The sequence below is a fragment of the Saimiri boliviensis genome, chromosome 17, assembly GCF_048565385.1.
Source record: "Saimiri boliviensis isolate mSaiBol1 chromosome 17, mSaiBol1.pri, whole genome shotgun sequence".
NCBI classification, from domain to species: Eukaryota; Metazoa; Chordata; class Mammalia; order Primates; family Cebidae; genus Saimiri; species Saimiri boliviensis.
Window position 1 is genome coordinate 18,120,183 of NC_133465.1, and position 13,277 is coordinate 18,133,459.

Consider the following 13,277-nt stretch of genomic DNA (forward strand, 5'->3'; position numbering starts at 1 on the left):
TTGGCCAGGATAGTCTCAGTCTCGACCTTGTGATCTGCCCGCTTTGGCCTCCCAGAGTGCTGGGATTACAGGCGTGAGCCATGGTGCCCAGCACTTTATTTTATTGTGGTTAAAAAAACACATAGCATAAATTTCTCCCATTCCATGGATTGCCACTGAACATATATGCATTCGTCAGTGGCTACAGCTAAACTGGCTTGGGTGAGAGGGATCTCATGCTGTTGAGGCCATGTATAGCATGTCTACCTATCAGAAGGTTATTCTTTTCTTTCTTTCTTTCTTTTTTTTTTTTTTGAGACAGAGTTTCGCTCTCGTTACCCAGGCTAGAGTGCAATGGCGCAATCTCGGCTCACCGCAACTTCCGCCTCCTGGGTTCAGGCAATTCTCCTGCCTCAGCCTCCTGAGTAGCTGGGATTACAGGCACGCACCACCATGCCCAGCTAATTTTTTGTATTTTTAGTAGAGACGGGGTTTCACCATGTTGACGAGGATGGTCTCGATCTCTTGACCTCGTGATCCACCCGCCTCGGCTTCCCAAAGTGCTGGGATTACAGGCTGGAGCCACCGTGCCCAGCCTCAGAAGGTTATTCTAAACATAGGCTACTGTCATCCCTAGGGAGGTGGAGGTGAGAGCCTGGCTGGCATCCACAGGACAAGCCGTCCTGTCTGCCTGCTGCTCCGTGCCTCCCTGCAGAGGACATTCTGAAGGGCATGATGTCAGACAGAAAGATCCACACTCCATATGCCCACTCCGTAGGTACAGCTCCATGCCTCTTTCCCAGAGCTCCTGTCTGCGGCCTTCCAGGATTACTCCCTCAGATGGGTTCATAAAGCAGATTGTCTGGTGAACACTGGACAGCCTGTCGCTCCCTCGAGTAAGTTTGCCAGATAAACCATGGGACACTAGTAGAATCTGAATTTCAGATAAGCAATACTTGTTTTTAAGTAAAACTGTGTCTCATACACTATTTGGGACATATTTATACTAAAAATATCATTTGTGGCTGGGCACGGTGACTCATGCCTATAATCCCCGCACTTTGGGAGGCTGAGGCGGGCGGATCACGAGGTCAGGAGCTCGAAACCAGCCTGACTAACATGGTGAAATGTCATCTCTCCCCAAAATACAAAAATTAGCTGGGCGTGGTGGCGCATGCCTGTAATCCCAGCTACTCAGGAGGCTGAAGTAGGAGAATCACTGGAACCTGCCAGGTAGAGGTTGCAGTGGGCTGAGATCGCGCCACTGCACTCCAGCCTGGGAGACATAGTGAGGCTCCATCTAATAAAAAAAAAAAGAAAAGAACAGAAAATCATTTGTTTATTGAAAAATTTAACTGGGTGTCCGATAATTTTATTTGCTAATTCTGGAAACACCACCCTCGAGGCCCTCATCAGCCAGGCAAGCCAGGTGCTACTGCTCCAGAATCCAGGCCTATCCACATCTCAGGACACGCCCTCCACAGTGAGATGACAGCCAGGCTTAGTGCTCCCAACTCTACCCACCCAAAGGACTTCCCTTGACCACCGTCCTTCCTGGTCACTGCTGAATGGGGCTGTAGTGAGCAACAGCCCATTTCCAGCCAGCGCCAACAGAGTGCCCAGCTGTGAACTAGCTTGCGGAGGTCTTTTTTTGTCAGTGGATCTAAGGAGCTCCTCCTCCCCACCGTGAGGCCAGAGGTGTGTGTTAGGGTCGGGATACTGGTGCAATAGAGTTGGATGACGTCGGATTCCGGGTCACCTATTCATGAATTTACTGAAGCTCTCTGAGTTGCTCAGAGATTGGTCTGTCTTGGCCGGGCGCAGTGGCTCATGCCTGTAATCCCAGCACTTTGGGAAGCCAAGGCAGAAGAATCACTTGAACCCGGGAGGCGGAGGTCGAGATCATGCCACTGCACTCCAGCCTGGGCAACAGAGCAAGAGTCTGTCTCAAAAAAAAAAAAAAAAAAAAAAAAAAGAGAGAGAGAGAGAGACTGGTCTGTCTGTCCCACGGGGCAGTCCCAAACTCAAATGTACCAGTTCCCAAATATTTGATCAACTGTTCTACACTCACCTGAACTTAGTACCCAGCTCATGAAGGTCATCTTTGGTCACAGTCACTTCATGCCCCATGGCCAGGTGCTTAGTCTCTCCCAGGGCCCAGTAAAACATCAGAAGTGGTTACCTGCTGGACGTGCTGGGCCTCGTGTCGCGGGCCTCTGTCGCCTCTCTCCTATTTGCACTTTCCAGACATCCACACAGCCGCCTTGTCTGCCATGATCTCTCTAAAACTCTCAGACCAGGGTTCTACAACCTGAGTAGTAAGAGCTGCTTCCATCGCGGTCTGGTTTTGCTTTAGGCTGTGTTCTTGCTCTGGGCTTCACTTGAAACGAGTGGTTTTTCAGTTAACCCAAAAATGAATTCGAGCGGTATTCCCAAGCGGACAGGAATAGGTGTTGCCTCCAAAAGTCAGCGTCCTGCCGAGCCTCTGTCTTGGTGGTCAGGGGTACCAGGTGAAACAAATTCTCTCTTGCCCATAATAAATCTCTCTGTGTGTCTCTGTCTCTCTCTCTCTCTTCCGCCTACCCTTGGTTTGCCAGCTAGACCTCATTTTCACATCTCAAAACTGAGAGTTGTATCTGGTAACCCTGGTAACCAACCTCTTGGAGAACTATTTGGGAGTTCCAATGACTTGTTTTTTTCAATTCCAGAAAATAAAACCCAATTCTGTCCTTGGATGTAATTTCTAATTTTCCCTTTCTCACGTGTGGTCATGTATTTGGACGGTAAACTCACCTGGTGGGAGCTGTATTTACATTTCTGTTTTAGGTGATGATGAGGATGTGACAAGGTCCTTCTCAAGTCTTTAGGGACCTGCTGAGCCTATGATAGTGAGAAGGGACCCCCTCGCCTCTTTCTGTTTCCCAGTCTCCACCTCCTCCCTCCCCTCCCCTCCAGATGGGAAGGAGGGTGAAAAAGAAAAAGAAAAAAACAACCCAAAGAGCTGGGAACATGACTCCCTTTCCTGTTCCCAGCGTTTCTGCTGTCTGTAAGCCTTGAAAGAGTTGCAAATGAATGTTATCCCTACCGACTGGAGCCCGGCTCGAGCCCGGCTCTGGGTCCCGCCCCCACGTCTGCACCGCCCAGGCTCCCTCCTGAAAACACCCCCGCCAACCAGTAGTTTACTGCCTTTGTCTTGTCTCTGTAAGCCCCTCCCCTGCCACTCCCCTCACGCTGCATATGAATTAGCAAATCAATGAAGCCAAAAGATTGTAAGGTCGCACGTCCAGCAAATGGACAATGACATAGTTTCACCTCAGTTTCCCCCTTTAGCGTTGTAAGCCTGTAAAAGGGGAGAGAAGCTGCTTCTTGGGGACCTCAGTGAATGAGCTGAGCCAAAGACAAAGCCTCTTCCCTCCTCAGTTCGGTGTTGGAGAGGTTTGTTTCTTGCAGCTCCTGCTTCAATAGGTGGCTTCAGTTTTGCTGCTTGCCAACAGGGGCTTCATAATGGTGCCCATCCAGGAAAATAAACACACACGTAATGAGGAGAGGGCAGCAGGGGGGCTAGATCCCCTCCCCGTGCCTCCTTAACGTAAATACTGCATCGTCTACCAGTTGTTTAGACTTTGATGAAGCAATGGTAGAGAAAAGAGTATGAAAGCAAAGATGGGTCTGTTTAATACTCAACCACGGCAGCAGTCCTCAGACTGCGCGACCAGACGGCAAGATTGTTGGCCGGGCGCAGTGGCTCACACCTGTATTGGGCTGATCATGAGATCAGGAGTTCGAGACCAGCCTGGCCAACATGGTGAAACCCTGTCTTTGCTAAAGATACAAAAAATTAGCCAGGAGTGGTGGCACGTGCCTGCAACTCCAGCTACTCGGGAAGCTTAGGCGGAAGTATCACTTGAAACCTGGGAGGTGGAGATGGCAGTGAGCCGAGATTGTGCCACTGCACTCCAGCCTGGGTGACAGGGCAAGACTTTGTCTCAAAACAAAACAAAACAAAAAGATTGTCAAGGGCTGGTGCCTTCTTTCTACGCAGGCTCCTTCCCCACCCACCGGCAGCGTGGAGCCTGTTTCTTGGCTTACCGCCCTTGATGTTCTCACCCAGCAGCAGCGCTGATGGAGAGCACATGTGTATGCATGGTTGCATATGTAGGTACATTTAACTCTTAAGATCTAATACCTTAAAATAAAATAAAAATAAAAATAAATTAAATATAAAAAAAGTAAAAACAAAACAAAAATATTTACAAAAAGAAAAGATCTAATACATTTTCCTTTGGCAGGAAGGAGGAAACAATAGGATATTAATTAATATTAATGAAGTAATTGTTTATTAATAATAAATAATTCCCCCTTTAAAAAATTCCAGGGATATCTTGAGATTCCAGGACAGCTCAACAACTATGAATCCTGGAGGAAGTAAAAATTGCTTCATTTCAATAAAAATGGTCCCCAAAAGCTACCTGCCATCTGTATGATTCTTGAAATTCTGCAAAATTCTAACCCATTATTGCCTTCTTATAGGAATTTTCTGGGGTTTTTTTCCCCTTTGGCTTAGTTTTTAATGCATTGTTTTGTTGATAATCATGTCGTAAATAAATATTAGCTTACATGGGAAGTCAGGCACAGCAAATTATTAGGAGAAAAAAAGCAGATTACTAAACAAAACGAACTCAAATTTATCTTCAAAACACACATATACATTTAAAATGTAAGAGAGGATAGGCTGGGTGCAGTGACTCATACCTGTAATCTCAGTGCTTTGGGGGGCCAAAGTGGGTGGATTGCTTGAGGCCAGGAGTTTAAGATCAGCCTGGCCAACATGGTGACGCCCAGTCTCTACTAAAAATACAAAAAAAATAGCCAGGTGTGGTGGCATGTGCCTGCAATCCCAGTTACTTGGGGGGGCTGAGGCAGGAGAATCGCTTGAACCTGGGAGGTGGAGGTTGCGGTGAGCCGAGATTGAGCCACTGTACTCCAGCCTGGGCGATGGAGTGAGACTCTGTCTAAAAATAAATTAATTAATTTTAAAAAATAAAATAAATATGAATGGCCAAAATTGAGTCCCAGGGCCATCTCTAGACCAGTCACGGGCCAAGGAGAATGTGATGATCATGACTAGTTCCACCTGGTGACATTTCATATCTCAGAGCTGGAATGCAGTAGGCAATGGATGATGTTTGACCAAAAAAAAATATTTTTTGCCAGAAATGTCCCCATTGCACTACAGATCATTTAAATCTCTTCCAGCTGCCCCCTCCCACTCCAGGATCTCCAGGAGCACAGCTAGGTCCTATCAGCCCCCCATGAATGGCTGATTCTTTGGGAATGATGGCTGAACACCGGCCATTACAATGAAGGACGGATGGGCGCGATGTTGGCAGACGGAAGGGCCAGATGCAGCTTCAGACACATGGAGGGTTTTGGAAACGGCGAGACCTTTCCTTGTATGCAGAGTGTCCAGAAGACATTCAGGAGGGAGGACATAGGACCTTGAAGTTTGAGCCCCTCTCTCTGGTTTTATTAGTTCTTCTCATAGATTTCTTTTTTTTTTTTTTTTTTTTTTTTTTTTTTTTTTTTTTTTTGAGACAGAGTTTCGCTCTTGTTACCCAGGCTGGAGTGCAATGGCACGATCTCGGCTCACCGCAACCTCCGCCTCCCGGGTTCAGGCAATTCTCCTGCCTCAGCCTCCTGAGTAGCTGGGATTACAGGCATGCGCCACCATGCCCAGCTAATTTTTTGTATTTTTAGTAGAGACGGGGTTTCACCATGTTGACCAGGATGGTCTCGATCTCTCGACCTCATGATCCACCCGCCTCGGCCTCCCAAAGTGCTGGGATTACAGGCTTGAGCCACCGCGCCCGGCCATAGATTTCTTTAGTGTTATGAAATAAGTTCCTTCACTTATATGCATTCTCTCTGTGTTTGATTAACTTTTTAGAGGTTTTGTCATGGGGAGATTGAACCAGTTTGGATCTAAACTTGAGCTTTTGGAGGATTTTGCTTTGTCATCTGTGTGGTTTTAGCTTCTTAAATTGAGCCGTGCCGATCCCGGGATCTGCTTCCCCTGCATCCTGCCATCTGGTGTAATCCCCCTTTTCCTCAGATGATAATCCTGCAATTGTCTCCTTCCAATCCCCCAATTAAAGCCATTTTAAGAACTTGGTTTTTTTTTTTTTTTTTTTTGCGATGGAGTTTTGCTCTTTTGCCCAAGCTGGAGTGAAGTGGTGCAATCTCAGCTCACTGCAACCTCCAACCCCCAGGTTCAAGTGATTCTCCTGCCTCAGCCTCTTGGGCAGCTGGGATTACAGGTGCATGCCACCATGCCCAGCTAATTTTTGTATTTTTTCTAGAAACGGGGTTTCTCCATGTTGGCCAGGCTGGTCCTGAACTCTTGACCTCAGGTGATCCACCTGCCGTGGCCTCCCAAAGTGCTGGGATTCCAGGTGTGAGCCACCACGCCCGGCCAAGAGCTACTTTCCTTACACATTTGCTCTTTCTTACGCCTCTTCTGCAGGAGGTTGAGCTGACCGAGCTCCTTGACAGGGTCCACATCATTCAGACCAGACTCAGTGACATCTGCCTTTGGCTGAACGAATGGAGGGTGAACAGGTGTCTCAGCTGGGAAATGAATCCTTGGCTAACGCCAGTGAGCCTTATCACTCATGCAATGTTTCGTTTTGCCTGCAAGATTAAAAGCTTCCTGAGCCAAACACCATTCCTTACACCCTTCGTATCCTCACAGCACCTAATAACATGGGCTCACATGGAGCGGGGGTACCATAAATATTTATTAATATCCTAATCTTTCATCACGAAGGCAGTGTTAACACTGATGGTGAGCTTGTGAGTCAGGCTGCATCTGACACCAGCGTGAGAGCTGAAGCACAAACAGTGCAGGAAAAAAGATGCAACAACACGACTTCTGCATACTCCAGCTGATCGCTGATTGCGTTTTCTGCACTGCTGGCTACTTGGGAACCATGCACACGAGCAACTCTCAAGATGTGTGAACAACAAACATAAGAAAGAATAGAAAACACCCTGAGGACGTGAGTGGGAATCGCCCCCTTAAGTGCTGGCCTGATCTGCCTGATCTGCACATACGCACCTTCCCATCCCCGGGACAGCACTGAGATGGGAGTGGCATGACCCCCGTTTTACTGCTGAGATCCTCAAGTACAAGGTGGTTGAATTACTCACCCAAGGTCACGGAGCTGGCCGTTGGCAGATGTGAGCCTGTTCTCTGATCTGTCCCTTAGGGGACACAATTCAGGCCAGTGCTTTCCACAGCCCAAGATGGAATGACTGAAGCTGCCCTGTGGCTGCTTGTCAGGCCTGGCTTGTGGCCTCCTCTCACTGTTTCCCAGGGTAACTCTGCATATTTAGTCCATCTCCACTGATTCACACGACAAAAGCCAAGCTCCACCTACGAAACTTGCGTCTTCATCCATTCTGGCTGCTCTAACAAAATACCATAAACTGGGTGGTTTATAAACAGCAGAAACATAGTGCTCACAGTTCTAGATGCTGGGAAGTCCAAGCTCAAGGTGCCAACACATTTGGTGGTGTCTGGTGGGGGCCTGATTCACATATGATGTCCCCTCACTCTATTCTCACAAGGCAGAAGGGGGAACCAGCTCCCTTGGGCCTCTTAGATAAAGGCACTAATCCCATTCATGGGGGCTCCACCCTTGTGACCTAATCACCTCCTAAAGGCCCCACCTCCTAATACCATCATATTGGGAGTTAGGATTTCAACACATGAATTTTCGGAAAACCCAAACTTTCAAGCTGCAACACTTAGCTTGACTCTCTATTGCAGGCCTGGGGCCAACGTGGAGCAGACAGACCACTCTCTCTCCTGGGAGCACGTGCCCCACAGCTGGCTTTTTGCTCACCTGGCTTCTGGAGTGACATCTAGTTAGAGGCTTGGTAATCACTACAGGGTCATAAGCCTGGCTGCCAAGGAGCTTTTAATAGATGCCCCTGAATTTTCCGTGCAGGAAGCTCCTCTGTGTCCTAGCCTGGGTATGGCTCTGCCCACTCTCTTTCTCTCCCTGCAGTTGCAGCAATCTCCGGCAAGACCATTACATAAGCAGTGTCCCTTGCCAGCTGTCACCGAGGCCACCGGAAAAATTAAGACCTATGTAAGCCAGCAATGGCTCACCGGAGGCTGAACAGTCCCGCGTGCTCAGTACCCCCTACTTGAAGCTGGGTTGGAGCCCTCTGATGACTGCCAGCCCTGGATTTTTCCAAAGCACAAAAACCACAATGATGTGCAATTTGCTGCAGACTTTTTTGTTCTCTTTCTTTCTTTTCTTTCTTTCTTTCTTTTTTTCTCTTTCTCTCTCTCTCTCTCTCTCTCTCTCTCTCTCTCTCTCTTTCTTTTTTTTGAGATGTAGTCTCGCTGTGTCTCCCAGGCTGGAGTGAAGTGGCGCAATCTCGGCTCACTGCCACCTCCGCCTCCCGGGTTCAAGTAATTCTCCTGCCTCAGCCTCCGGAGTAGCTGGAATTACAGGTGCACACAACCACACCCAGCTAATCTCTGTATTTTTAGTAGAGACAGGGTTTTGTCATGTTGGCCAGGCTGGTCTCAAACTCCTGACCTTGTGATCCGCCCGCCTCGGCTTCCCAAAGTACTGGGATTACAGGTGTGAGCCACTGTCCCTGACCAACTGCAGATTTAAAACCAGTTAAGACACCGGGAAGGTAGCACACACGTGCTAGAAGCATCACCCTGAAAGCCATCCATCCCCTTTGGTTCTTGATTTCTTCCTGAGGTCAAGGTCATGGACTTGTTCTTGCTTCTACTTATCACTTATCCCACCTTGTATAAGTCCATTATGTGTTGCTATAAGGAACACCTGAGGCTGGGTAACTGCTAAGAAAAAAGGTGTATTTGCTTTATGGTTCTGTAGGTTGTAAAGAAAGTATAGCATCAGCATCTGCTTCTGGTGAGGCCTCAAGAAGCTTCCACTCTGGCCAGGCACGGTGGCTCACACCTGTAATCCCAGCACTTTGGGAGGCTGAGGCAGGCAGCTCACTTGAGGCCAGGAGTTCAAGACCAGCCTGGCCAACATGGTGAAACCCATCTCTACTAAAAATACAAAAATAGCTGGGTGTGGTGGCACACGCCTGTAATCCCAGCTACTTGGGAGACTGAGGCAGGAGAATTGCTTGAACTGGGGAAGTGGAGGTTGCAGTGAGCTGAGACTGAGCCATTGCACTCCAACCTGGGCAACAAGAGCGAAACTCCGTCTCCAAAAAAAAGGGCAGGTGCGGGGGAGAATGAAGAGTGAGAAAAACAAAAAGATGACCATGAGAAGACGGGTATTTTTTAAAAAAGGATTAACAGAAGGGGTTAAGATTGAGGCTTTTGGGGAGCAGCTGGTAGACAGAAAAAGAACTTGGCTAATAAATAATTTGGATGAAAATTAGTTAGTAAAGAGATTGGAAAGAATACGGTGTCAGAACAATAATGAACCATTGTTTATATAAACTAGTTCCTGGAATGGATTGCCTCTCATTTGTATTATATTGAAAACTGTTTGGTAATTGAAGGGCAGCTGGTGAAGTTCTGGTGAAAGATCAAACAGAAGGACTAAAGCAAAGGACTCAAGGAGAAAATTCTCTCAGTCTGAAAAAATACGCAGTTGGATTTGTATGCTGAAATGCCCCCAAGACAAATGATTCTGAGAAATGAAACCACTAAAAGAAATGAGGTGAGAAAATGGACATAATGGAGTATTTTATTCTGAAAAGAATAAAAAGAAGAAAAAATCAAGTGGAGCTCAGAGAGAGGAAAGACAATCCTCAGGGTGGACCCGAGCAAAGGGCTTTTGTCTGAGGTTTACGCAGTGAATCATGGCTTCAGTGAGCTGATTCCTGGTATACTTTGTACTACATTTGGCCAGAACAATGATTGCTGCCTGTTTGTTTTTTTTTTAACTCACAAAAATCAAAGTATTGTGTAGCTTTTTCCACCTGCCTGAGGCTCCAGGTTATGAAAATAAAAGGATGAATCAGAAGTAAGAATATAGCTTTGATGAAAAAGCCTCCATCACACGATGACATGATCGGTTTCACCAGACCCATGGTGTTTGTCTGACGGAGACATGACTATTTTTGGGCTTCACGTAGCAGAATTCTTGTGTCACAAGAATATTCATAGATATTTGCGATATGGGTCCACGTTGAGCATCTGAAAGTTTAATTCTGGGTGCAGTCTGGTTTTTGTATGTGTCATTGTAGTAGCAACTTGTTTCATAAGGAAGAATTACTTGGGGGTTTTTTGAAAAAAAATAAATAAATAAGTAGCAGTAGTAGCTAACACTTAGATGCTTACTATGTGCCGGGCATTGTTTGAAGCTCCTGACATGTGTTCACTCTTGTAACTGTTTCAGCAGCCCCATTAGAAAGGTACTATATGATTCCATTTTGCAGATGAGGAAACTGAGGCTCAGGGAGGTTAAATAACTTGCCCAACATCACAGAGCCAGAGAGGAGCAGAACATGGATTCTATGTGCCAAACCCCTTGCACCCACCCCTATACTTGGCAATTGTTCATATTTATCCAATTTGCTCCAAGTTCTCTTATATACAGGAGATAAAACATCTCACAGACAGTTGCTGTGCCTGTTATATACCATGCACGGCGGGACGGGGGGGTACCCTCCAGTTTCTTTTTCAGATATTTACATTCCTGTCATATTCATGGACAATAGTGTTATTTTTTCATGTTTCAACATTTGCATAAGTGGTAACATACTCTATCCATTGTGCAACTTCCTTTTTCCTCCATTTCCATCATTCTGATGTGAGCGCCGTCTGTGTTTATACAAATCCATTTCTCTGCACCATGCAGTTCTGTACTTGCCGGCCACACTTGGCTACTGAGCAGTTGAAATGTGACTAGTTGGAATTGAGATGTATCATAAGTGTAAAACAGCCAATTTCAAAGACAGTAGGAAAAACAGTAAAATCGTCTGTTAATAATTTTAATATTGATTGTTGAAATTATAATATTTTGGATGTATTGGGTTAAATAAAATATATTATTAAAATTAGCTTCACCTATTTTTTTTTTTTTTTTTTTTTTTGGAGATGGAGTCTCGCTCTGTCACCCAGGCTGGAATGCAGTGGCTTGATCTTGGCTCACTGCTCACTGCGGGGAACCCCCACCTTTCTGGTTCAAGCCATTCTCCTGTCTCAGCCTCCCAAGTAGCTGGGACTACAGGTGTGCACCACCACACCCAACTAGTTTTTGTATTTTTAGTGGAGACAGGGTTTCACTATGTTGGCCAGGCTAACCTCAAGTGATCCGCCCGCCTTGGCATCCCAAAGTGCTGAGATTATAGACGTAAGGCACCTCACCTGATCTGTTTTCTTATTTTTAAAAGTAGCTGCCAGAAAACTGAACGCAGCATGTGCGGCTCACATGTTTGGCTTACATTTCTATCAAAGGGAATTGATGTGGATCACTCCTCTTAGCTGCCGTCTGTCTGGGTTTTGCTAATTGGCAAAGGAAGAAGCCCTAAATCTGAATAGTAAGAATTTCTATTTGCTGTGCACAGATACTTACTCTAAGCGCTTTACAAGAAAGGCCCATTCAGTCCTGTGAGGTTGCACAGCTGCAAGAAGGGAGGTTAAGCAATTGTCCAGTCATGTAACTCCAAGGAGGCTAAGTTGAGGCTGAAGTCAGACTACTGGGTAACCACGAACCGGACAAGCCCCTGTGAGAAACGGCATAAATCCACCTGAGAAAGCAATGACCTCAGCGCTTACCTTGTGTCGAGGGAGATGTCTCCTTCACCACAATATGTTCTCCTCGCATATCAGTGGAGCATCTGTCTTTCCTGACTTTTCACAGATCAGGTTATAAACAGACACACATTTGTTGTGGCAGTTGCAGCTTTAATGAAACCAGCACAGGCAGTATTTTTCTGACATCCACTTGCAACATTATGAAGTCAGCTTTACTCTTTGTCACTAATTATATGAACTATTTTTAGGGCAAACTGTCAATGCACCATACTGGTTCATGCCTCCTAGGTTTTCAATTTGTTTTCTTTAGCCATATCTATTTATACCTCTGAGTGCTTTTCTTTTAAGAGGTGTCCTCATTTTTCTGACAATGATATACTTGTGGCTCATAATTAACTTATAAAAGATTCTGGGAGGGCAAAGATGACGTGTGATTGCCATGGGGATATTATTGATGAATATTGGATTGCCTTTTGAATTCTAAATTCAAACCCACTTTAACATTTTGAATCATAAAGTCACAGGACTGGTAGGGACCCGAGGGCTCTTTAGTGTCGGTTAAGACCACAGGCTTGAAGTCGGCAAGCTGCGTGAACCCTTAGTCTGGTACCTTAACCATTTAAGTCTTGGTTTCCTCATCTGTAAAGTGAGAATCCTGACATCCATCTTCTAGACCTCTTTTTGTGGATTAAGTGAGACCGTGGCTATAGCTCTGTTCCTTGTATCTACTTTTATTCCACGGTAGTTGTGGTAATTACTATTATTATTACTTGCTATATCATCTTTCTCCAGATGACTGCAAGGGCATAGAGTCTCTTCAAGCACACCTGGCCCTATTCTAACAGGCCTTTTTCTCCTCCATGCTCTACCAGGACTCCTGAACTTTCCCTTAGCTGGAGAGGTCCATGGTTAGAAGGAAGAAAACCCTGCAACCCACTCCTTTCCTTTGCTCTCTGGGGCACCACGGGCAGCTCTCGCTGCAGAGAGCTGTGCTGGGGCTCTCTACTACTGTGCTCCCCGCAACAGCGCTTCCTTCTGTGGTCTCCCTCCCCACGGATCTGCCTTCACACAGCCTTCCTAATGTGCCTGGAAATGTCAGCATTGATCCTTTCCCTGGCCACCTTGCCCTTATCCTACATGGATGTGGACCTCTTTGCCTCTCTGTACTGCCCACGACGGTGGACTACAGCAGAATGGGCTCACCAGTTGAACAGATTGCTCCACTCACGTCTTCTATTCACCGACTAAGCTTGGTGGGTGCCCCCATTGCCCAGAAAATTATTACATAGCCCTCATATCAAATTTGTTTTGAGAAGCATTACCATAAACCTGTCTCTGGCCTATGATCCCAGGGAGTCCTCATGCCAACAAGACCTTTTGGGATGAGCCGCATATGTGAAGTTAGAATACACTTTAAGCTCTGCCATAACTCTGAACTAAACGTGATTTTAGGGGTGAGGAGACTGGGACCCAGGGGCTTGGGGAACTGGCCCGAAGGTATGGAGAGTACCTGACCTGTCGTTCT